This window comes from Diabrotica virgifera, chromosome 7, assembly GCF_917563875.1.
Source record: "Diabrotica virgifera virgifera chromosome 7, PGI_DIABVI_V3a".
NCBI classification, from domain to species: domain Eukaryota; kingdom Metazoa; phylum Arthropoda; class Insecta; order Coleoptera; family Chrysomelidae; genus Diabrotica; species Diabrotica virgifera.
The window spans coordinates 74,420,667-74,448,291 of record NC_065449.1 but is presented as its reverse complement, the minus strand read 5'-3'; positions in this window follow the sequence as shown (position 1 = coordinate 74,448,291).

Below are 27,625 nucleotides of genomic sequence, written 5' to 3'. Positions count from 1 at the left end.
TCTAGATGTTTCTACTTTATTGTTGAGATTTGGAATAACTACGTGGAAGTGGCAACAACAGAAAATATTTCAAAAACCTTGAACAGTACCTAAACTTAGCAGAGTCTACAAGTGTAGTGACAAAAATTTCTCTTTTAAATGAATTTAGTGAGTGATTAATACATAGACGTCAACAGTGAAAAACTAGTGTAAATATACCTAAGTAATTAAACTACTTAGGGACAGCTGCTAGCAGCGATAATTATTGAAGACGAGTCACGGCAAAATAATTTGCGACGTTGCTTGCTTTCAACTCAAATTATCCAATTCGGAAATCGAAGTAAAAATAAAGTGGTAATTGCAGTCCTGATAGTCCTGCAAGTACTACAAGAGCTATAGATCCGCGAGCTTCTGTCTTGAAGGTTTAGCACTAAGAAAAAAATTGGTAGTGACAGTGAATATGATACGGATACCAGTCAAAACAAAAGGCGGAGGAGTGAAGAGGGAGAAAAATTTAAGGAAGATAAAATGGATCAAATACTAGAAATGTTAGCAAAACTAACCACTGACATTCAGGAAATGAAAAAGGAACAGAAGCAATATAGACAGAAGATTACGGAACTAAGAGAAGAAAACGATAATATAAAAAAGGAAAGTAAGGATCTCAAACAAAAAATGGACAAAATGGTGGAGAGGATGGATAAAATGGAAAAAGAAAAGAGAAGAAATAATGTAATCATACAAGGAATGGACATCAATACATACGATCAGAATATTTTATTAAAGACAATGATAGATGATTTCTGCGCTAAATCACTGCAAGTGGAAATAAATATCAAGGGGGCAACAAAGTTAGGAAATAAAACCTGTCTAGTGGAACTAAAGAACGCAACTGATACAGAAAAGGTAATGGTAAATAAAAACAAATTGCAAAAGTTGGTCAGCAAAAGATATACCTAAATGAGGATATGAATAAAATATAAAGGGAAGTACAAGGAATCGTAAGAAAACGAGCAAATAAAGAGAAAGAAGAAGGAAAGAATATAAAAATTGGTCTCCAGAAACTGAAAGTAAACGACGAAGTCTGGAAGTGGAATGCCAAGGATAATCGCTTTGAGGTGCAGCAAAGTTCAAAAAACTAAAAGCGGTATGTTACAGGAACACGACCGAGGCAACGATTAAGGCAAATGAAAAATGTAAACAAAAAATCAACAATCAACTTTGAAACTTGGAATGTAAAAATTAAGAAGTCAAGAAATATAAATTGGACTTGCTTGCATTACAAGAAACCAAACAATTAGGAACCGAAATAGTGGATGTAGAGGGCACAACCTTTTTCAAAAGTGGTGGAAAAGACAGAACCAGAGGAACTGGTTTCATATTATAGGAAACCTTGAAATAAAGGGTAATAGCTTTTAAGCTTATATCTGACATACTGTGTTCTTTAAGAATGAAAAGGGACAGAAGAGATATAAGTATTATAAATGTGCATGCTCCCATAGAAGATGCAGACGAAGATGAGAAAGACATGTTCTATAAGCAACTAGAGGAGGAATACGGAAAATACCGAAATACGATATGAAAATAATAATGGGGATTTCAACTCAAAGATTGGAAAGAAGGATATAATATGGAACATAGTAGGTAATCATAGCAAACATGATATAAAGAATAATAACGGGCACCGAGCCGTATGTTTTGCAATGGAGAGAAACATGGTAAAAAGAAGTACACAACTTCGCCGAAAGGAAATTCACAAAGAAACATGGAAGTCGGCCGACCGAAAACAACAAAATATACGAAATATATAAATAAACGAAAATTAACCAAATAGATCATGTAGTAATGGAGAAAATGGACATGAATTTTATATCAAAAATAAAAAGCATGAGAGGGGCAGAATGCAATTCAGACCACTAACTGGGGTGCGACAGGAAGGGAAAAGGGAATAGAACGGAAGGAAAGAGAAAATACAATTCGACCCTGTTGAAAAGTGAAGTGAAGTAAAAAATAAATATAAAGAGAGAATGGAAATAGAACTGGCAACATGCGCACAAGGCATGGAAATCGGAGAAAGATGGGAGAAAGTAAAAACTTCAATAAGGGCGGCACATGAGGCAGTTCTAAACAGTACAGTGAGAAAGGAAAAAGTAAATGACTGGTATGATGAAGAATGTGAAAAAGCAGCTGAAGCAGTGAGGAGAGCTAGACAACTAATGCTATTGAAAGAAAATGAGGAATAACAGAGAAATGTATAGGGACGCAAGAAGGGAAATGAAAAGATAATGTAGGAGAAAGAAGATAATATTCAAAGAAGATATGCTTAAGGAAATTCAAGAAGAATTTTAAACTAAAGAAATAAGGTAATTTTACCAGGAGGTTAAAAGAATGGACAAAGGATATCAAAGCCGAAGCATCTATATTAAGAATGAAGAAGGTTTACTAATAAGTGAAAGTGAAACAGCGTAGGTGCTAGAAAGATGGAAAAAATATTTCGAAGAGCTATTAAATAACGATGAAGAGGACGAGATGGATATGATAAAGAACATGGAAGAAAACGATATAATAGTGGAGAGGCCAACAAAACAAGAGGTAATGAATATAATCAACCAACTTAAAAACAACAAAAGCCCAGGGGCTACAGAAATAACAGCTGAAATGTTAAAGGCAGGAGGAGAACAACTGTACGAGCCACTATATAGGTTGGTGAAAAAGATATGAGAAGAGGAAAAAATGCCAAATGACTAGATGCTGGCTAGAGCAGCCAGCAGCTTCGGCGATAAAGAACATGGAAGAAAACGATATAATAGTGGAGAGGCCAACAAAACAAGAGGTAATGAATATAATCAACCAACTTAAAAACAACAAAAGCCCAGGGGCTACAGAAATAACAGCTGAAATGTTAAAGGCAGGAGGAGAACAACTGTACGAGCCACTATATAGGTTGGTGAAAAAGATATGAGAAGAGGAAAAAATGCCAAATGACTAGATGCTGGCTAGAATCTGCCCCATACATAAAAAGGAGATAAACAAACATGTGAAAGTTATAGGGAAATAGCACTCCTTGATACAGGGTATAAGATACAAGAAGAAAAAACCGCTAAACGCCGTAAAAATGAGTGGCGCATACAATATTCCAGCTACAAAAGATCTGATATGAATATTACTTTGACCCCTTATAACTACCCTCGTCCCCCACTCTGGTTTCCCACCGTTGAAGAAAGTCATGTAGACAACTAATTCAAAATATCCCCGTATAGTTTTTCCATATTACTTATCACGCATAAAATCCGCTTCTATCTCTCCGACTATAAAACCATGGTCTTGGTCTGTTCTTAAATAACAACATTGTTCCTTGTGACCGTATTGGGTGTAGTAGAGTCGCGTCGTATTGTTCACTTCCGTTCTGTAATCGTGCTTCAGATTGTGTTTGCGTGTTTTATTTTGTCTACGTAATGGCAATAAAACGTAAAAATGTTGTAGTGACAATGAAAATGAAACTAGAAGCATTAGATAGGATTGATAAAGGCGAATCTTTAAAATCAATTTATTGCAGCATCATATATGGTGTCGGTACATTTACAGTATGACTGAGTTTTTTACCAAGAAATGAACAATACTCTACACTCTATACAACCATACGTAATTAAGATGTGTACTGTGCATATGTGTTTCATGTTTTTGTAATTATAATGGAGGTTATCTGTAAGTATACCATATTTTATTAATTTTTACCATATTCTCCGGCTAACCCGGATTTTCGATAACCCGGATCGGCCGCGGTCCCGATTAATCCGAGTTAACGAAGTTCCACTCTATTTAAGATCCCTAAAAAGGGCTACATCACAGAACTAGTTTTCGATTTGTTGACCAGTCATCATCAGTGCTTACGTGATCTAACATGCTAACCACCAAAATATAATATTACAAAAATTGAGTGTAAAAACCCTTTAAAATTAATCTGTCAAGGAAACATTGACGAAATATTCTAACTTAATCATGGAGGTTTAAAGTATTCCATGTACTACGCTCTCGGTACCATCTGAGCTCTGATACGAGTTGTTCACATGACAGTATTATTTGACATTTAACTTGCCACCATACAGTCATGTGAACAAGTCGTATCAGAGCTCAGATGGTACCGAGAGCGTAGTACATGGAATATTTTTTAAACATCCATGCTTAAGTTAGCATATTCTATCAACGTTTCCTTAACGGATTAATTTTAAAGGGTTTTTACCCTCATATTTTTGTAATATTATATTTTGGTGGTTAGCATGTTAGATCACGTAAGCAATGATGATGATTGGTCAACCAATCGAAAACTAGTTGTGTGATGTAGCCCTTTTTAGGGATTTTAAATATTAGGCTATTGATTATATTCAAAATAAGATAACTAAAAGGAACTACAACGTTAACGGGGTTTTATTATTTCGTATGGTCAATGGATATCTATATATGAAAAAACCGCGGAGTGCTACCATTTAAAGGGGTGCGTTTTTGAGAAATGGGTGAATTAGTCCCTGGGCACGGGTTACATAAGGGTGAGTTCTATGCACTTTTGGTACAAAGGTATCTACATAAAAATTGTTCCTGGTTAAATTTTCTATCTAAATATCACTTTTTAAAGTCAATGATACTTTTTTTTACAAAAATATATTCAAAAGAAAAAGCACAAAGAAACCCAAAAGAAAGAAATTTAGTTTTTGTCCCATAACTTTTGTCCACGAGGATATAGGTATAGACATTGCTTTACATAAAAAAAACTTACATATTTTCTCTTTAAAATGATGTTTGGTAGAGGTAATTAGGATTTACAGTTTTCGAAATATGATTTTTCAAAATTGTCCACTCACAGCAATTTTGGGCAATTTTCCTTGTTATTTCGCAAATATTGTTCTGTAACTTTTTTCTACGTAACTTTAGGTATATGCTATGGTACACGTAATAGGAATAGAAATCAATTACCTTTAAAATGGTCGACCGTATAACGTTGTACGACTTTTTTTAAAGAGATTATGGTTTTTCAAGTTTTTATACTTTTAACGATTTTTTATAATATAGTATAAAAATAAAATAATATTATTATATAATATATTATATAGTATATAATATTATATTATATATAGTATATATAATAAAATATTATATTATATAATACCTAATATAAAAAAAATAATTTTTTACATTTTTTACGATTATTTTTGAATAAGATATTATTTTTCAAAATTTAATAAGTACTTGCAACGATTTTTGATTTTAGGATTATTTTTTAAATTTCTCATTATAACTTTTTTTTCTTGTACATGAATATACTATATGTTGCTCAATAAAGAGGGCTTACTTTCTGTTCTTTAAAATGGTATATCATCTATATTTAAATAATGGAAACCGAGTGATTCTTTGATATTTTTTTACCTGTATTATTTAAAATTATTTTTTTTTACAAAAATTACAAAAACATTAGTCTGAGAAAACATCACTTTAGTTAAAATTATTTAAACGTTGACATTTAAAAATTTTTCAAAATCAAAGTCCATCTCTTTGTTAGCATTAGCTTCAATATCTTCCTCTAACACCTCAGTTATCTTAGAGTTCCCACATTTATTTAGTACCCATGCACATGCACTCTTGGCAGACTATTGAACAACTAATTCCTATCTTCCTACAATCGCAGTTTTTTGTACATCCTTTGGTACATTTACATGCTATTTTTTCAAGCAAAACTTGTGGTGCAGGAGCTTTGACAGTAAATATTGGAATAAATCCATATTTTGAAGTTTTCTTGGTCGAGTCAAGTGGATCCAAAGTATTACCTATAAAAATAAGATTCAATCATAACACACATTTACATAAAAAAGTTATAATGAGAAATTTAAAAATAATCCTAGAATCAAAAATCTTTGCAAGTACTTATTAGGTACATTTTTAACCTTTAACTACACGCGCTGGCGTACTTTGTACGCCAGATATAAGAATTCTACTGGAAATATATTTAAAAATTTAATTTTTGACCTTGCTTATCTCTCTAACCTGTAACTGGAATGTGCTTTACAATTTGGTTTTAGTTTCGTTATAATCGGCCTGCTGGAAAGATCGTAATTTACATTTTATTATTTGTTGTTTCCGGTGGTGGACAATATACCCCAGAATTATATTACTATAAGTCGTAATATAAGTACATATTTTAATTGTTTCTTAGTCATTATGACACAAAATATATTTATCTTTATAAACAATACTTTTTCTCCTGTAAAAATCACATTTAAAAAAATTTTTTATTAGTAATTCTATTTATCATGGAATCCAATTATTCCATGATTCCAGTTATAAATCCCAATTGGCTTACTGAAAAGGAACTCCAAGTATTTACTGATGCCGAATAAGGTTTATAATAAACAACTAAGTGTATTTTTTCAAAAAAAATTAATCAAATCCGCTGTTTTTAAGTGTATTTTCTTGTGGCGTACAAAGTAAGCCACGCGTGTAGTTATGTTATAACTTGATGCGCGGGTAGTTCAAGGTTAAAAAGCATATCTTATTCAAAAATAATCCTATAATTTTTTATAATACCCCATTTTAAAGTAAACAGAATAAGCTTTCTTTTTTATTATATAATAAATACCTAAATGTGGAAAGAAAATTTATAATGGGAAATTTAAAAAAAATCGTAAAACATATAAAAACTCGTTAAAAGTATAAAATCTTGAAAGAAGTCGTACAACATTATACAGTAGAACATTTTAAAGGTAATTTCTATTCATCTTACATGTACCATTGCATATGCCTAAAGTTACGTAGAAAAAAGTTGCAGAACAATATTTGCGAAATAACAAGGAAAATTGCCCAAAATTGCTGTGAGTGGCGAAATTTGAAAAATCATATTTTGAAAACAGTAAGTCCTAAGGACCTATACCAAACACCATTTTAAAGAAAAAATATGTAAGTTTTTTTTCTGTGAAGCAATGTATATATTTATATCCCCGTGGACAAAAGTTATGGGACAAAAAACAAAATTTCTTTCTTTTGGGTTTCTTTGTGCTTTTTCTTTTGAATATATTTTTGTAAAAAAAGTATCTTTCACTTTAAAAAGTTATATTTAGATAGGAAATTTAACCAGGAACAATTTTTATGTAGACGTGTTTGTACCAAAAGTGCATAGAACTCACCCTAATGTAACCTGTGCCCAGGGACTAATTCATTCATTTCTCAAAAACGTACCCCTTTAAATGGTAGCACTCCGCGGTTTTTTCATATATAGAGATTCATTTACCATATGAAATAATAAAACCCCGTTAACGTTGTAGTTCCTTTCTATAGTACATAATCAATAGCCTATATATACCTCTTATAAAGGATTGTATTCGTTTTTTTTTTAAGGAAAATGGACATGAAGATAAAGAAATAAAATCCAGAATTGCAAAAGGCAACCAGAAATACGGAATGCTGAGATCCCTAAAGAAGTCCAAGTCTGTTTTAAGAAAAACAAAAGAAATAATTTACAAGACAGTGCCTAGAGCTACGGTAGTATATGGAGCTGAATTATGGCTTTTGGAAAAGGCAGATGAAGAAAGATGAGAAAAATGGGAGACGAAAATTCTCCGATCAATTTAAGGAGGTATAAATACAAAAATGGGATGGAGAAGAAGGACAAACAAAGAGTTGGACAAGCATCCAAACGGAACCAAAAATCACCGCAATAATAAAAGCATAGAATAAGATGGCTGGGATATATGCAGAGATTGGAAAATCATAGAATGACCAGGATGGTTTTGAACAGGAAACCAGTCGGAAAAAAAGGAAAGGAAGACCTCGTAAAAGATGGTTAAACAGCGTCCAAGTAGATTTAAGTGAATTAAAAATAGATACCTGGAGAAACAAGGTACTAGACAGAAGAGAATGGAGAGAAGTGGTAAGAAGAGCGCAAGAGAAATTGTAACAAAAGTATGTGCCATGAACTGTAAAATGATAGCTATATATACTTATTTATATAATGTGTTTTTAATAGACAAATATTGTATATTGTATGTATAGTAAAAAAAATGTAATTGTGTATTTCACGCCCAGGGCCTACATGGCCTGTTGGGCAAAATAAATAAAAATCGCGTGGGAGTGGCAACTTCCGCATGTATAAGTCGACCACTCACGATACTGCGGCGTCGTTCAATTTTGCCGAATTCGATTATTTGAGAAAAATTTTGACCATGTGGGACCGTGCATCCAACTAAATCGTTACAATTTTACCACAGAGAGACTGGTCTCTCTGCTGCAGTATTGCAGAATTATGGATATCATCGACGATTTTGTCGAACGACACCGCAGTACCTTAAGTGACCTAACTTTTAATCCAAAATTATTGTCACCATAGGTGGCTCTGAACGACAGATATGGCTATACAGTGCATGTCTATCCTTAATTCAGATTTACTTTCCAGTTTACGTCAACTTTGCAGTGTACGTCAACTTAACAAGAAGAGTTAGGTTATGTAGAGATGTTGGCGGTGTTCATATACAGCATCTTGTTTGGTTTTATTTATTATTGTTACTTATAATTTTGTTAATTCTTTTTATTGTTGATTAAAGTTTTGTGTTAAAGGTTTTGACTGATTTTTTATGTTTTACAATGTTAATCAAAATTAATTGATAAACCAATGATATAAATTCAGATTAAAACAAGACATACGTAATTTTTTGCACGGCTAGCTTTGATCCCAATAATTGTGGATCGCTCGTTATAAATATGTAAAGAACGACCAATAACATCAACTTACTCAATTGCCCACTGACTACAGATTACCTTACAGCTTATAGATTAACTCACCAAATTCTCATTTACTTACCTTTGCACAACTAGTTAGATAAGCGTAAAATTTTAAGAAAAATTAAACAGATTATACTGACGTAAAAAACTGAAGGATCGATATTTTGATGTTTATTCTTATCAGAAAAACTATAAAAAATATGAATTACAAAACAGTTACAGATATAGGATAATTAGCAAGGCATTTTTACGTATTTCTGAAAAAGAAAGTTAACTAAAACATCAACTGCCATTAATCGTTTAAAGTTTCCATCTATTTTTACAAACAAAATACTATTAGGTAAAAAGCTTCAATTCATTAGCTCTATTATCTCTCTTTCATTAAAAGTTTAGATATTCAAATTATACTATTTAATAAAATTAGCTTAAAGATGCTATTTCTAACTTTTTAGTAATAATTCTAACTTAGATCATAAGTTATAATTGAAAATACTTTTATTATACGTTTTTGTCTTTATTGAATTTACTACTTATTATTTAATAAAATTAGCTTGAAGATGCTATTTCTAACTTTTTAGTAATTCTAACTTAGCTCATAAGTTATAATTGAAAATACTTTTATGTTATTATAGGTTTTTGTCTTTATTGAATTTACTACTTTATAAAGAAACTAGACTTTGTAGATTATTCTATCAAAGGTTTTGCGTCTTCGTCACAATAATAAAAATAAAATGAGAGGTAAGGTAAATTTTAATAATAATTAGTGATATCTATTAATTTTTTATTATCTTTAGTTTATATTGATGTATAGGAACTAATTTTCGAATACATTTTTATTTCTTGATCAGTTTTATTCCGTAATTCTAGTTTTCTTTTAGATTTAGTCAGAATAATATCTTGAAGCTCATAGTACGGGATCCGAATATAGATCGACCTGCGCCCATCTGCTTTCCAGATGAAACATTTTTTTACTAAATTTCATACATAGACAAATACGACTTGCATGGGTTACCTATCAAAATCGTGTCATAGCTATCCTTAAGGGGGGCCGTAGGGGTTGAAATCAACATTTCAAAGACATTTTTTTTAAGTATGGTTGAATTATTTTATTTCTAAATTAAATACGTATGTTTATAGATTATTCAAGAAAAAATTCAATGAAAAATATTGAAAAGTAAGCCAACGCACGGTGGCAAATTTTTAAAGACACCTCAAAAAACAATGAATTTTGCGGTGTACGTCAAAACTCATCATTAGATCACGGTAAACCAAAAACTCGAAAGATTTTATTAGTTTATTATTTTTTCGAGGTGACGCTGTAGAGTTTTCTGAGTTTTATCGACTTTTGACTTTTTGATATCACTCAGAAATCAAAACGAATTTTTTTGAAAAATAAGCGTAAAAATCAACATATTTATTATTGTTAAACAAAAAATAAGCATAAAAACAAAAAATGTCCCGACAGCTTTACCTCAAAAGGGATGTCTAAGGAAAATATTTACAAAATTCCAGGGGGGTCGGTCCAGTAGTTTTTGAGTTACAATGTCTACAGCCTTTCAAAAAAGGTTTGAGGTTTATTTTCTAGACTATCTATCTTAGACTATCATGCGCTCCTAGGTTTGACTAGTTAATCATCAGGTCTGACTTAAGGTACTATTCAATGCCTAAATAAAGTTTTTCAAACTTTGACTAAAGAATTATCGTCAAACCTGGGAGAAACTAATTTGGCCAGGTAGTCTAAGTAATGAAGCTTAAAATAGGACAAAACCTCGCAATTTTTACAGAATGGATCGATTTGCTTGAAAATTTAAGAATAAGTAGTGGATAGTCCAAGCATCAAAATCTATATCATGCTGAAAGGCGCTTTTACCATGGGGGTGGTTGCCACCCCATCTCGGAGGTGGACATTTTTTATTACATTTTAATTGCAAAAGTTGGTAAAAACGTTAATTCTATGCAAAAAACATTCTATACATTTTTGTGATAACGTTGATAGTTGTCGATTTATTCGCTATCGAGAGTGTTAGTTTTATATCGAAAAAATCAATGTTTTTAATAAGTTTTGTGCTCATAACTCCAAAAGTTTTCGTTTTATCAAAACAATTTTACTAAACAAAAATGTACCTTTTGAAAAAATAAACAAATACCGGTACTGATCGAGCTATACTTTATTATATTATGTTGGCTCTTCTTCGTCAACTGCTAAATATTGTAGTTTCAAAGTCAAAAGACGTGAAAAACTATGCATTTTTCGAGGACAACTTGTTTTAACTAGTTTAAAGTATTTAAAAATATCTATCTCCAGAAATATAAAAAAAAGTATCTAGCTCAAAAATTAAGTGAGTTATAATAAAAAGAATATCAGTCCCTATTTTTTTCAGCGAAAAAGTGTTCGGAAGCAATCCCCTAATCACCACCCTAATTAAAATTAGTCGTTGACCTTATTTGGTATTTTTTATTTGTATATTATTAATAGATTCTAGAAGTTGGACCGGCTTAGAATGATTAGTTTAAAAAAAATGGAGTTAAAAGCGAATAACGAATTTTTATAGTTTGGAAAAGATAGTGTTTTCTTCAGAATAGCAAGATTAGCATCAGAGATACGAAAAACTGTTTCAACAAGAAATTGTAGCTTATTTAGTTCTAAAGAACCTGGTTTGCAAAAATTTTTTCTACGGCAAAAATTGAGTGAGCTATTGACAATTAAAACTTGTAATAACAGGCAAAAACCACCTTTACCAACCCTTTCAAAAACACCTCTTTTTGCGACTGAGGATTTTAAAAAGATTTAAAATTAATAGACTTATAGAATTTGTAAAAACCTACAAAATTCTTTTTTAACTAACTTTCTAAAGTAAAAAATAAAAAAGTTACGATTAAAAAATCAATATATTTTTTTGAAAAACAAAAAGGGGGAAACTAATTGGAAGCATAATAATGTAAGTTGGCGGTGTTTTTAGTCTTTGGCGTTATTCATTCTTATTTATTTATGTATTATTAATATATTCTAGAAGTTTGACTGGCTTAGAGTGATTATATTTAAAAAAACTGGAGTTAAAAGCGAATAACGAATTTTTGTAGTTTGGTAAAAATGCCATTTTCTTCAGAATAGAAAGATTAGCATCAGAGATACGAAAAAATATTTCAATATAAAATTGTAGGTTATTTAATTCCCAAGAACTTGGTTTGAAAAAAATTTGTCTACGGCAAAAGTTGAGTGAATCGTAAATGAGTATATCGAAAAACATTGATTTTTTCGATATAAAACTAACACTTTCGGTAGCGAAAAAATCGAAAACTATTAATTCTGTCAAAAAATGTATAGATCATTTTTTGCTTAGAATGAATGTTTTTATCAACTTTTGCGGTCAAGATATAATAAAAAATTTCCACCCCCGAGATGGGGTGGCAACCACCCCCATGGTAAAAGCGCATTTCGGCATAATATAGATTTTGTTGCTTGGACTATCCACTACTTATTCTAGAATTTTCAAGCAAATCGATCCATTCTGTAAAAATTGCGATTTGAAAAGCTTCGGTTCCTGGCCTAATAGTGCAGTCACTGAAGGTGAATATGAGCTATTACCTCCGATTTCGTTGAACCTCCATCGATTTGCACGAAAATTGGTGATTGGTTAAAGGATATCTCAAGGAACAAAGGTGACATGGTGCCAACTTGCGCTTTTACTCTTGGGGTGGATGCCACCCCTCCTCGGGGGTGAAAATTATTTTATAAAAAATAACCGCACAATTCCATAGAGCGTCAAATTATAAGCAAAATTTGTTATATAAAGTTATTAAAATAAATCAAAACTTTTTGAGTTATTAAAGATCAAAGATTTTAATTTTTCGTGAGAAAAATGCATGCTTTTAACCGATTTTTCGTAAATAACTCAAAAACTATAAGTTTTTACTAAAAAGTTATTATTGTCAAAATTGAGGCTAATAAAAAATCAAATAAATTCCTTACTAGAAAAACCTTTCAATGTTAACTGAAAGTGAGTTATAGGTAATTGAATGTATATTTCTTTCGTCGAGTACCCAAATCTAAGTATTCAAGCTTAAATACCGGGAAAATGATGAATTTTGTAACATAAACTTTTTAAACATTTGTCAAAGCTCATTGAAATATCTATCAAATAAGTGCTCGAACAAGTTGATAGCATTAAATTTTATGCACCAAAAATGTTTCAAAATGTATCTTTTAAAAAATTTTCTAAAAAATGTTATTTTTTTTTTTTGTAAATAACTCCGTTAAATTTTAAAGGAGCAAGTTCATCTAATAATTGGTTAAAATTTTGTTCTAAGAGCTATTAATAAACGTCAAAATAGTCATTTATACCTCTTACTTTTTTAAAAATAAAAGGTTAAATGGCCCCGGTTACATGGTTCTCGCAGCAAAATTGAAATTTTAAACGTTTCTATCTCGGTTATTTTTTACTCTACGAAAATAGTAAAATGGGTAAAGTATTTGTTACAGAAAAAACTAAAATTTAGTTAGTTATCATTTTTTACGTATATTGAGTACTTTTGGAATTATTTTAAAAGAAAATGAAAAGTACGATAATTCTAAAAATTCTGTTTTTTTAAATCATACCTTTTTTTCAAAAATATGCGTTCTAAACCGGTCAAATTTGTTGAAATAATTAACTGTGATAACATAAAGAAATTCTTGTGAGGATTACTACAAATTTTAATTTTTGCGCAAATGGCGTATGTTTAGTTTTTAACTTTTTCCTAAAAAAATCGAAAGGGTTCTCTTATTTTCATCATAACTTGCTTAATTTTGATGCTATTAACTTCTACTGAAGCTCATTTGATAGGTATTCCGAAGTACTTTGACAAGTGCTTAACAAGTGTATTCTATAAAATGCGTCGTTTTCCCGTTATGTAAGCTTGAATACTTCGTCGAAAAAAATATACATTCAATTAACCATAACTCACTTCAAAATAACATTAGTTTAGTTCTTTAAGTAGGAAGTGTAATAAATTTTTTATTATCTTTAATTTTGGTAATAATAGCTTTTTTACAAAAGCTTATAGTTTTTGAGTAATACGTGAAAAACCGCTTTAAAACATGCATTTTTTAAGAAAAAATAAAATCTTTGATATTTAATAACTCAAAAATTATTGATTTATGTTAATAACTTTATATAACAAATTTTGCTTAGAAGTTGCCCCTCTATCGATTTCTGGTATTATTTTTAATAAAAACATTTCACCCCCGAGAAGGGGTGGCAACCACCCCCAGGGTACAAGCGCAAGTTAAAATCATGTCACCTTTGTTCCTTGAAGTATCTTCTAACTACTTACCAATTTTCATGAAAATCGATGAAGGTTCAACGAAATCGGAGGTGAAAACCTTCAATGACTTCACTATAAGGGCCAGGAAAACGTCGAAACGTCAATTTCGTCAAATTGTGGTTTGACCAGTAAAACTCCAATCTATTTTTCTTGGAGACACGTTTTCGATAAATCCAAGTAATAGTTTTAGACAAGGAAATAAAGCACTACACCCCTAACTTTTTTAAAACAAAACGGATCGTTATAAAACCTTTTGCATTCGATTCGGGAGCCCTTGAGAAGAATTTTTGAATACTTGGTATGAGGGACAAATGAAAATTGCATTGTTTTAGGCGCAAAATGCATTTTTCAAAGGGCATCTCAAAGTGTTCAAAAAATAAAAACTCCCAACTCATGAATGGAAAATAATCATGGAAATGAATTAAATTTTCAGATTCGGCGGGTTTTTGAGGTCGCTGAACAGGGATATTGGGTCGTCGAAGCTGTAACAAGTACCTGGTGCCCGGTATCCCGGTATGCACGTCGTCTCCTGCAGTTTCATGGAAATTTATTATAAAAATCGTTAAACCTTTTTTGTTATCCCGAGGTTTTTGAGGTCACTGAAAACGAATATTGCTTCAACGATGCTGTACGAGGTACCTCGTGCCCTGTATTTACATCATCTCCAGAAAAATATTCATTATTAGGATATTTTGAGGACGTTGAACACGAATATTGCAACGAAGATGCTATACGAGGTACCTGGTGCCCGGTATCTACGTCATCTCCTGGCGTTTTATGAAAATTCGTTATGAAAATAGTTAAAATTTATTAGCTCGGGGTGTTGATGACGTAGATACCGGGCACCAGGTACCTCATAGAACATCGCCGAAAGAATATCAGGATTTCAAGTTTTAACGATTTTCATAATGAAGTTCCATAGAACTCCAAGAAACGATGTACATACTGGGATACCGGGTACCAGGTACTTCTTACAGCTTTACCGAGCCAATATTCCTGTTCAACGACCTCAACAACATTCGCTAGTGTGAAAATTAAAGTTATTCCTATGATTATTTTCAGACTTGTGAATTTTTATTTTTTGAACACCTTAAGATACCCTTTGGAAAAGTATTCAAGAATTTTTCTGAATTGAATTCAAAAGGTCTCGTAACGATCCGGTTTACTTTAAAAAATTAGAGGTTTAGGCGATTTTATTGCTTTATTTTCTCGCCTATTTAGGCACTTTTTTGCAAAATTTGCATACATTTTATTCAAGGCTTTGACTGTAAGGTCTCTAGAGCTAGGACCACATTCGCGATAAGCACGTTTAATTACATCGAAAAATTCGCCGTGTGTAACCTAGTATTGTATAATTTTTTATGTGATAAATGCTTGATCATTTTTCTTATCTAAACGTCGTAGCGTTTGAAACGCTTCATATTTTAAAGACCTTTTCTTTATAACTATGTATTTTAGCTGATTCTACCTCACAGATAATCCGCTCATACATCTGTTGAATTTGTATATGAAACGAACATTTAAAATAGTAACTTTCACTTTAAACTTCACTTTCAAAGCTTCTTTATCCACGATTTCAATAACATCACTGTTTGAGATATGCATCTTTAATCTTACACACCCGCACGTTTAAACTACAAATAAGTAGTAAATGACTGAAATAATTTAGCGGATCAAAACACCACAAGAGAACATGTATAAAGCTGTTCTTCTTCTTCTTTTTCCTGCTTCATTAATAGGCTCGCGCCTGTTCCATCTTCAGATGCCTCTTCATCAGATATCCAGGTTGTCACTCCATCTCTTCTTAGGTCTTTCTATACTCCTTCGGCCGTTTGGTAATCTGTCTCGTGCTATCTTTACCAGTCTTCCTTCTCCCATTCTGCTTATATGGCTATACCATTCTTTTTTTCTTCTCAGTGTCCAGTCATTTCTGTTCTCTATTTCTGTTTAGCTTTGCCTGAAGTATGTGCTACCTTGTCGGTCCCATAATGATTTTCCTGTGATATCTCGTACTGTTTTCATTTCACGCGTTTCCATCAGTCTTTTTGTCCTTGTGGTGTCAGGTCTTGTTTCCGCAGTGTAAGTCATAATTGGCCTAAAGCTCTTCAAACATGTTAAAAGTACTGCAGTATATAGCTAAAAAAAATTAAGCATTAAATTGTGCAAGTACAGTACATATCGACGTTTGACTGAGATTTTCAGTCGCTTCTAGGATTGTCTAGCTAGACAAAACCCGAAACAAATTATTTTTCCTTCGATGTTTGACTGAAAATTTACGAATTTTTAGGTTTTCACTAAAAATTTCGTAAAGGTTGAAACTTGAGTTTATTCAGAAATTTGCCCAAAGGCTTTGGACAAACCCAAGATAAACTAGTCAAACCGGGAAGAGACTACAAGTAGTATAATCATAGCTGATTGGTTAAGAATTAAAATCAGCAAAATTATTGGGTAGATAGCTGAAATACAATCTAAGTATACTCTTTTTTACTGAATCCTATATCCATGTATTGATTGTAAAAAGCACTCTATCACAGAAACTTTACTTTCCGGCAAACCAATATCATGTTTGTAAGAGCGCCTACCTTTGGACCTAAAGGTCATGAGTTCGAATCTCACCTGGTTAAAGAATTTTTCATATTCTTAAAAATAACAAATGAAAATAGTTTTTATTTTTGTGCGATCGGTACTCACCGGGGGGAACGTAGACATTCAGATACAATTAGCGTTGTTACGGGTTTTTATGCAATATTCACAAATCATTTATACTTGCACTCGTTTTGTAACGATTAGTAACTCATAACCAACTAATTTTGTCAAATATTAATAGTTTCGATTCTAATCTCATACTTTAGAACTTATAAGATATATGTTAAATCATACGAGTGACTAATCAAGTACTTCATTTAAATATATTAAACCGAAAGATATTTAAATACTTCAAACCCCCCTGGTTACGCCTATGCTAGTTCCTATAAAATAGTTGTTATTTTATATCGATACGTTTGGCAACATCGGTTGTAGTCCCGTACAACACTTGTTGGCAAGAATGGGTCTGTTGATTTGTTTTAGGAATGTTTTGAGATTGTAGAAATGTTGTGCTATCTTTCTCTCTCTCTCATACAGGTCTGACAACGGTTCTTGTCACGTGACTAAATCAACCTTGGTAGTGTGTTTCTATGTTTCATTCTGAGTTGAAACTCAGCTCGAATGACATTAAGAAAAGACAGATGCCATCCTGTCTGTCTTTGATTGATCTGGGACGAGGTCGGATTGCAAAGGGTGGGATTTTGCGAATCCTTTTCTATCGGCCGAAAATAATAAATAAACAAAAAATTTATTAAAACTCATTGTCTTGAAAATCTTGCCAGTAACGGATTTGGGGCTGTATATTCTGTTGTGCTGATGGACATTTTATTTGGTTATGGGACATAACCTCAACTTGTGAGAGTACATAAGTAAGTATGTTACAAGTTGTACCTTAATCAATAGTTTTGGTCGCTGTTGTATGCTTGGACTAATGTCCTCTGTCTTTCCTGGGCTTTCCCACCATTGGCGGTGATTAAGGAAAGACACCGTAACAACTCTCCTTGTGGCCACATAAGAACAAAGGTTACTCTATCTTTAGAACTATTATTAGGCTTATAGTCTCCTGTATTTCTACTGTCTCGTATAGTCCCTATTGGCAGTTTTATTTTCTATGCTTTGTAGGCCAATTTCTCGAGGACACAACTTTAGGACTAGTGGCTGTCCTAACACCCAGTACCAGCAGCTAGTAAATAACTAGAATACACACCTACGAGACCGTAAGCAGGAACAGGAATTCAGCAGATACCAATTACTATAACCTCTATTTTTTATATTTACTATATACTACTATATTATATAATATACTGTGTCTATACCTACCATTTTCTTTATATTTAAGTTAGGAACTATCAACAGGATGAACTAGATGTCCTTCCTGTACCTCCATTGTACACCTAAATATAGCTATCTCTCTCCTGTCGTTTTCCCATTACTGAGGATCGTGATTTCTTCCAATATTCCTAACAATGTTTCTCCATTAGTCTCTATCTTCAGCTGCTCTAAGAGCTTCGCAGAATGAGTTTCCAGCTAAATGCTTTATTTGGTCAGACCATCTAGTTGGTGATCGTCCTCTTGATCTTCTCCCCGAAACGTTTCCAGAAACAATTAATATCTTCAAACTGTCGTCACCTATGCGAACCACGTGACCAAAGAATTGCAGAATTCGTTGCAGACATATTGTGGACAGCCTTTTTTTAATATTGAGTTGGTTTAGAATGGAAACGTTTGTCCTATGAGCTGTCCAAGGTATGCGCAGCATTCTTCTCCAGCACCACATCTCAAAGGCATCAATTTTTTGGCGCTCGCATGCGCGAAGAGTCCAAGTCTCTGCTCCGTATAGAAATATTGAGAATACAAGTTAAATAATCCTACTTAAATAATATTAAATACACAGCTTTTGGTTAACCAACAACTAATTGACAGGGTCGACAGCTACGCATACCTTGGTACCAACATAAACAGCCAGTGGGACCACTCAAGTGAAATAAAACAACGCATAGGAAAAGCGAGATCAGCGTTCATAATGATGAAGTCTCTTTTCAGAAGCCACGATTTACCTCTTGCTACCAAAATCTCTATCATCAGATGCTATGTATTTTCTACGTTATTATACGGAGTAGAGGCCTGGACACTTTCCGAGGCTTCTTTGAGAAAACTCGAGGCATTTGAGATGTGGTGTTACAGGCGCATTTTGAGAATTTCGTGGGTGGATCGTGTGACTAATATTGAGGTTCTACGTAGAATAGGCAAGGAATGCGAGATTATTAACATAATCAAAGAGCGCAAACTAGAATATCTTGGCCATGTTATGAGGAATGAACAGAGATATGGCTTGTTGCAACTCATTCTTCAAGGCAAGGTATTTGGAAAGAGAGGACCAGGGAGAAGAAGAATATCTTGGCTTCAAAACCTGAGAAAGTGGTTTAATACATCGACAACCGGACTATTCAGAATAGCAGCAAGCAAAGTTAGGATAGCCATGCTGGTCGCCAACATCCGGAACGGATAGGCACCTTAAGAAGAAGAAGAAGAGAATACAAGGGCATTCAAATATATATGGGGCTATACGAGGGTATTAATCATTAACAGTGAATACAGGGTATATTTACTGTACAGATTCGTTCCAAAGGTAGACACGAATTAGGAATTTCAGGGTATATATTAATAGAAACAATAATATAGTACGTTTACTGTAAATAACTGATTCTTTTTTAACGTAGCGTAGGTACATTTTACTATTCAGAGTATATCTTATACTCATATTTTCTATATTGCAAGGTAATAACGATGTATTGCATGTGATAGGTTAGGATTTTTAAGTCTTAACAATATTGTATATTTAATAGTAGTAATAGTCAATCCATTTTTCAAATATTTTTAATTCAATTCTTCATATGTATGTTTCATTTTATTTTATGTTCAATAAATATTTGTAACTAATAGTTGGTTTAATGCTCAGAATCGTCCAGGTTCCGCCATCTGCTACCCCCGAGGTAGAATAATAAAGTAATTAATAAGATGAGATAAAGGATATTTAACTGTATTTTGTATTTTATATGATAAAACGTATTCATAATTAAATAGTCAATTTGTTTTGCATTTTACTGTAACTACTTTTATATAAATACTAATATCTCATTATTTTCGTAACAGCTTCTCTTCGCAAAGAAAATGTCGTCGAATTAGCTACGTAAAAAGACATTTACTTAACACACGCACTACACATTACACTAGGTACCCGATTGCATATCCACTGTGCCACGACAATGGCCATTAATTGTCGAGGCATTAAGCTAAACAAAAAAAAAATATCATGTTTCAGTTATTGGGATAAAACATTCAGTTTCTTAACATAAAATTATACAGAATAGCACTTTTTGAGCAGTGGTTGTATGTAAAAAATATGAATTGTTGTTTTCGCAAATTTTGAAAAAATGTGAAAGCCTTTAATTTTATCCATGTCTGTATGTCCCACAGACATTGCAAACATAACTACTCCGTCATTAGACCAGAAAGAATAACAAATAAATGATTTAAAAAATCTTATAACTCAAGGATGATAATAAAGGTGAGACATTTGACCTAGGACTTCCGGTTTTAGAGTTGCATCCGGAAGTACTATCTGAAAGTCATGATTTCAACTGAAAGAATAACAAATGAGACGTCGAGTGAGAGCTTATAATTCTCTAAGTACTGTTTAAAAGTCGCCGAAATAGTGCAAGCTATATATTAGTCGACGCGCCTCAGCAAGACCAGAATACGTGATGGTCCGATAAGTATCCAGACTCTCCACCCGATGCGATGGCGCCATTGTCGCATGAGAAATCTACCATCGTGTAATACATTGTAGACGCCTATGTCAAAATATCAGCCCAATCGGATTCGTAGTTTTGACTGCGTGTGTAAGCGGGCGTGTTTGAGGATTTTAGAAAAATGAAGAAAGAGCAATACCAGTCAGTGATGCGACCCTTGCTTTTAGAAGGCTAATCCCGCAGCGATTTCAAAAAGCACTTGAATATTGTAAACAGTGAATTTTCTCGTTCGATGGAAACCGTCAAAAATTGGTTTAACGAGTTTCAACGTGGTGGCACGTCGGTGTTTGATAAGTCACTCCCAGTTGCCCCGAAAACGACACTTAACTTTCCCGAAAACGGAGCGGGACAAGCGAAGTGAACCAACTACAAGCACAACCAGATTGTCGATCTTTCGATGTATAGGGCTTTTCATTCACAGTCATTTGTTTCGAGCTTCTGTCATGTGTCACATAATATTAATATATCTACGTCATACGTTATTGGTATATATCAATGATACAAACCAAAGACGTATGACGTAGATATATTAATATTATGTGACACATGACAGAAGCTCGAAACAAATGACAATCGATGGAAAGCCCTATAGGCGTTACGAATAGATCATTATAAGTACATATTTGAGAAGTATAAACTTCTAAAAATCTTAAAGTTTTAAAAGTACAGTGGAACCCCGATAAGTCGGCCCCCGATAACCCGGAACTCCGGCTAACCCGGACCGATTTTTATCAGACAAACATTTCAACAATAAAAATGTATTGCTGTTACAAATCTCGTAAACCTAATTCATTCATTTGGTGACGTCAATATACGAACGAAACGATTGATGAATCCGACATTACTGTAAATATCAGGGCAATCAGGGTGCAGATGGGACCCTGTTGCGCAATTCGCAGCAAATAAAATAGTCGTATGTTTTTGGCTTCATTTTATTTCGTTTATACATACGCATTTTCAAGGTTCACGAGGTTTTGTACCAACTCTATGTAATATAATATTTGAGAGATAATGGAACCGGATTGAACTACATATAACATAGTAAAAATGACTCATGGTACACCACATTCATTGTCGAAAACAACATGCACCTGTATTATCCTTTATTTTTTTGAAACTGTCTGTGTTAGCATTGTTTAGAAAAGACTATTAAAATTCTTTTTTTAACAATGGTCTTAGTCATCACTTTTATTAAATAACATAACATCAGAGACGGTATTATGTGTAGTAAAGTCGTATTATTGTTCGCTTCCGTTTTGTAATCGTTCGTAAATTTATTCAGATTTTGTGTTTGTGTGTCTTTTGTCTATAAGGGCAACAAAACGTAAAAATGTTGTAGTGACAATGGAAAAGAAACTAGAAGCATTAAGTAGAATTGATAAAGGTGAATCTTGCAGCATTATATTATGGTGTCGGTACATCTACAGTATCGGATTGGAAGAAAAATAGAACTAAAATCGAAGAATTTTTTTTTTCAAAATGATAACAAAAGACAGTTTAATCGGTGCAAAGCTAATAAAGCTAAGAATGAGACTTTTGACGACGCTTTGTATGTGTGGTTTTGTGTGGAATGCGAACGTGGTTTACCAGTGTCTGTGTGACAATTATAACGGAGTTTATCTGTAAGCATACCATATTTTATTAATTTTTACCATTTTCTCCGGCTAACCCGGATTTTCGATAACCCGGATCGGCCGCGGTCCCAATTAATCCGAGTTAACGGGGTTCCACTGTACCTATTTATTAAAACATTGTTTATTTTAAATCATTGTTCATTATTACCTAATATATTATTCTAAAGCTATTTCTTTGTGGCATGTATGTAATTTATTATTCTAAATGAGAAATAAGCCACAATTTAACTTAATGATTGTACATATTAACGTTTCCACTTCCACTTCGGACGTTTAAATATAAAAGTAGTTTTTAATAATTGTTTTCAGAAAATGTTTAAGTGTTTAAAAAATGTTGTATGTTGTGGTTTTTTTTGTAAAATTTATTAATAATAAATTATTGTCTTTCTTTTATTTGCTACATAGCCGGATCAAAGACCAATCTGACCCAAAAAAAATAAATGAAGGATGAAAGATAACTTAAAAAATTATTTTATCTACTCTATGTCATATTTATGTATAAGTTTTTAGTTTTAGTCCAAGCTGTAGGTGAAAAATAGGTCGATTTCAGGATATAATTCAGGAATTTTTGAAACCTATCAGGTGTTGTAAAGGACGATGGCAGGAATAACTTATACCTACTAAAATGTAACCAAAAATTTCAGGAGCTTTTTTATTTATGATGTTTTTCATTTGTTAAATTTGCAATTTTTAAATATTTTTGATTTTGCAGCTTAGGATATTCATTTTAGAGAAAAACTTTTAAATAGAAAATTGTAGTAAATTAAAAAAACCTACAATTTGAGCTATAATAAGTTTAATTTTGTTAATATATTATTGCAAAACAACCTGAGAAAGGTCCAAAATGGCCTTTTTTTGCAATTGCATTATTTATTGTAAGAATAACTTTAATTTATTTTTTAAGACTTTAAAATGAAGATCTTTCACCTAAATATATTTTATTAGGTACATATACCATTTTTTTACTTTTATATAAGCTACTTATAGTTTTGCTAAGAATATTTTTTCAATAGAATACTTACTTTTTGAGTTATTTGCGAAACACCGTCCAAAAATATGTTTTTTTTTTTGTTAAAAATGAACATTCACTCGCAAATAACTCAAAAAGTACCTACCTATTGACTTAGTAAAAAAAACTCTATAGAACAAAAGTTGCTTAGAATAAATCATTTTTTCCAATCATACCTGACTTATTTTGAATGTATATTTTTCACCCCCGAGAAAGGGGGTATTCCCCTCCACTTTTGTAAAATGGAGGGAATGTAGAACTGTAAACTTTTTCTGATATTATAATCATAGGCAATTTCAACTGCCTATTCCCAAATTTTCATCTTTCCTTTATTTTTTTGGGTCAGATTGTTCTTTGATCGGGCTATGTAGAAAATAAAAGGAAGACAAATAATTTATTATTAATAATTTTACAAAAAAAAAACACAACCACAACTTTTGATACACTTAAAAACTACTTTTGTTGTATGTAAACGTCTGATGTGGAAGTGCAAACGTTAATACAATCATTGTTTTTAAATTGGGGCTTATTTCTCATTTAAAATAATAAATTACATAAATACCACAAAGAAATAGCTTCAGAATAATATATTAGGTGATAATGAACAATGATTTAAAATAAACAATGTTTTAAATACCTTTAAAACTTATAAGATTTTTAGAAGTTTTAAACTTCTAAAATACTTATAATATTTACCATTCATACCGCGTATGCATCGAAAATGAAAATCTACAATCTGGGGCGTAGATTCCGTGCACTGTAGATATCTACAGTCGCTTTCTGTCGATGGCAATTGTCATAAAAATATTTGATTTTTAGTTTTAATTCAAATATTTTCTTGTTTTACTAAGTGTCACTTCAGCATCAATTAGAGTATAACCTAGCAAAACTAGAAAATAATTCAATTAAAGCTAAAAATTCAAATATTTTCATGACACGTGACATCGATAGAAGGCGACTGTAGATATCTACAGTGCACGGAATCCAGGACCTGGTTGTGCTTGTAGCCTTGTAATCGGTTTAGTTCGGCTTGTCCCGCTCCGTTTTCGGGAACGTTAAGTGAAAACGACTACCACCAAGGAACAGTCGATACAGTGGACGTCACCCCGTGAACGTGCTCTTAGAAGGACGAAGACTGGCCAATCGGTCGGAAGGGTGACGGCCACCATTTTCTGGGATTCACAAGGTGTGATGTATATCCATTTCCTGGAAAAGGGCAAAACGATCACAGGGCTTTATTATGCCGCAATATTGACCCGATACGACGCCGAATTTTAGGAAAACAACCTCAAAATTGGGGAAGAAAAAATACTATTCCACCAGGACAACGCTGCGTCTCACACTACCATTGAAATGGTCAAATTTGTCGAATTGGGCTACAAACTGCTGTTCCATCCAACGTATTCTCCAAATAAAGGACTGCACGACTTCTTTTTGTTTCCAAACTTAAAGATGTCACTCGCCGGGCAGAAATTTAAGTCGAATATGGAGTTCATCACGCCATGGTAGCCTACTTTGCAGACCTCGAGAAAAGGTATTCTTCAGACGTGTTAAAGAAGGTGGAGCATCAGGGCCGTGCCGTGTTATGATGCGGCGATGCGGTCGCATCAGGCGGCATCACAAGGAGGGCGGCATAAACAGTAAAATAAAAAAAATTTGTCAGATTGTGTAAAAATGTTGTCAGAAACTACAGAAAAAAAGAAAAGTTACAGACAATATGGCTAATGACCAAATGAAAATTTTAATGAAATTGCAGAAAATTTTGTTCCGAATTTTCAGCTGAAAATGAAATTCTAGCCAGGAGAAAAAAAGCGTTTGTTTGACTACGAAAAATCTGTGGGCGAGCTCTTGATAAATAAAGCTAAATTTGAAATAAATTTGTTCATCTATATTTTAGACATTGCCGATAATGCTTTGATTTATCGACTTTCGCTTCTGGAAACTCATAATAAAAATTTTAAATTTTTATAAATGATATTTTTAAATTAAGGGAAATAGATGTTGAAACACTAGAAAAATATGGTATGAATCTTCATTAAATACTTTTAGTAGAAAAAGGAAAACATGTAATGATATAATGATCTTCTAAAAGAATTGCGTGATATATTATTTCAAATGATATTATACTCCATGAAAGCTTTAGAAGTTTTGAACTATTTGTGTCAAAATTACCTAATCTCTTTATACCCAAATATAGTTGTAAACTAAGAATTTTATTAACACTCCCTGTCTCGGTAGATAGTGGGGAAAAAAGTTTCTCAAAATTAAAAATTATTTACGAAGCTCCATACGGCAAACAAAACTAAAAAATTTAGCACTTATTTCAATAGATTCTCACTAGCTGCTACACCTATCCATCCCCACTAGACTACACCAATCTGAGTGATGAGTTTGCCAAAATTAAAGTCATAAGGGTAAAATATAATGTTGTAAGTTAACAGTTAATTAAGGGTATAAACGCAAAATTTGCTTGAAATGCTTCTTAAATTTATTCACTTTGTTTTCGAATCCTCAAAAACTAACAAATATCTTTGAAAAATTTAAACGCTGATTGAAAGAATACATTATTAACGAGGGCTGAAAGTCCCCTAGAATAAACAAAAGGTTTCTGTTGAATAAAATATTTGAAATTAAAAATTACACTCAATTTTCTTTTTTTTTTTTCGCCCTGTAACCTATTCAATAATAATGGAGTTTTATTTGTAGCAAATAAATTGTACACATAAAATAAACTCAGTTCCTCACTGAAGTTGTATGTACAAGTTGTGCGTGTGGGTTAAATTTTGATTATCAAATAGACATTATATTTAGAGATTTTCAGGGACTTTCTGCCCTCGGTAATAATGTAATAGTTTATTCTGCATTTATATTTTTCAAAAATTTTAATTAGTTTTCTCAGGATTCGAAAAAAAAATGAATGCATTTAAAAAGCATTGCAAGCAAATTTTGCGCCTACCTACTTAATGTAGTGTTAATACATATATATTTCACTAAATTTAAAGTATGTTTTGTTTTTAAAATAAAAGTTTTCGTTCATTTTGTGTAGTTTCTTTTAATAAAAATGGAAGTTAAATTTCAATAATATTTAAGGGGCGGCATTTTGAAGACTTGCATCATATTGAAAAGATGTACCGCACGGCTCTGTGGAGCATTACTGGGTTAAGTCTATCGAGCTAAAAGGAGACTACGTTTAGAAATAAATCGCCACTTTTTCAAAATTTTCGTTTTTCTTTTGAAGGCTAAGTACTTATTGGACCGCCCTAGTACAAATATGTATACTTCCGGTTTTTATATCATTTTTTATTAAAATGGTGCAATAGAAAGTGCCATAATATGGTCACAGATATAGTATACGTGATGTATCAATCATTGCGTATTGAAAAGTCAAAAAGTACAATATTTAGTTCCGGTTTTGATATCATTTCCGGTTAAAAAGTTATGAGGGGAAGTTTGGCGAAAATTACTGAAAATTAGTAAAATCTTATATCAATCGACGCAAATCTACACGATGAATTCAAATATCAACTGCCAGTTCTACTTCCGGTCACGTGGGGTGAAAACCTAAGACTTCTTCAAGTGCCTTGTCCTTTGCGAACGTTGGCTATTGATATGGCAATTCTGATCTTGGTTACGGCACTTCTGAATAGTTCGACCGATGTGATCTCGGACTACCTCCGCAGATTTTGGAGCCACGAGTGTCTTCTCTTGCCCGGTCCTCGCTTACTGTTTATTTTCCCCTGAATAAGCAATTGCAGTAGACGGTGCTTATCGTGTCTCAATATTTGGCCTAGATATTGTTTTTTTTTTTTTTGTTTGAATGTGCTCACGATTTCTTTCTCTTTTCTGATTGTGTGGATTACCTCTATGTTGGTGACTTGTTCGGTCCAGGATATACGACGAATGCGTCGGTACACCCACATTTCGAATGCTTCTAGTTTTTTCGTGAACATCCGGTCAGCATCCAGGCCTCTACACTCTACACCATATAGTAAGATCGGAAAAATGTAGCATTTAACTAGACGTAGTTTTAGGGAAAGAGACATATCCTTGCTTATGAGGAACTTTTTCATATAGTTAAATGCTGCTCTAGTTCGTTCTATTCTCGCCTTAATTTGTGTGCGCTGTTCCCATTTTGCATTTATAGTCCGATCAGGGAAGACAAAATTTTACGAAAACCTCCAAAAAAAATAAAGGAAGGATGAAAATTTGGGAATAGCTACTTGAAATTGTCTATTATTATATAAGGAAAAGTTTACAATTCTATATCCTCTCCATTTTACAAAAATTGGGAAATACGGGGTGAAAAATATTTTCTCGTGAGTGAAAAAATATACGTTCAAAATAGGCCCGGAATTGGATAAAATGACTAATTCTAAGCAACTTTTGTTCTATAGAGCTTTTTCACTAAGTAAATACTTTTCGAGTTACTTGCGAGTCAATATGTTCATTTTTAACAAAAAAAAAACATGTTTATGGACGGTTTTTCGCAGATAACTCAAAAAGCAACTACTCTAGCGAAAAAAATATTCTTAGTAAAATTA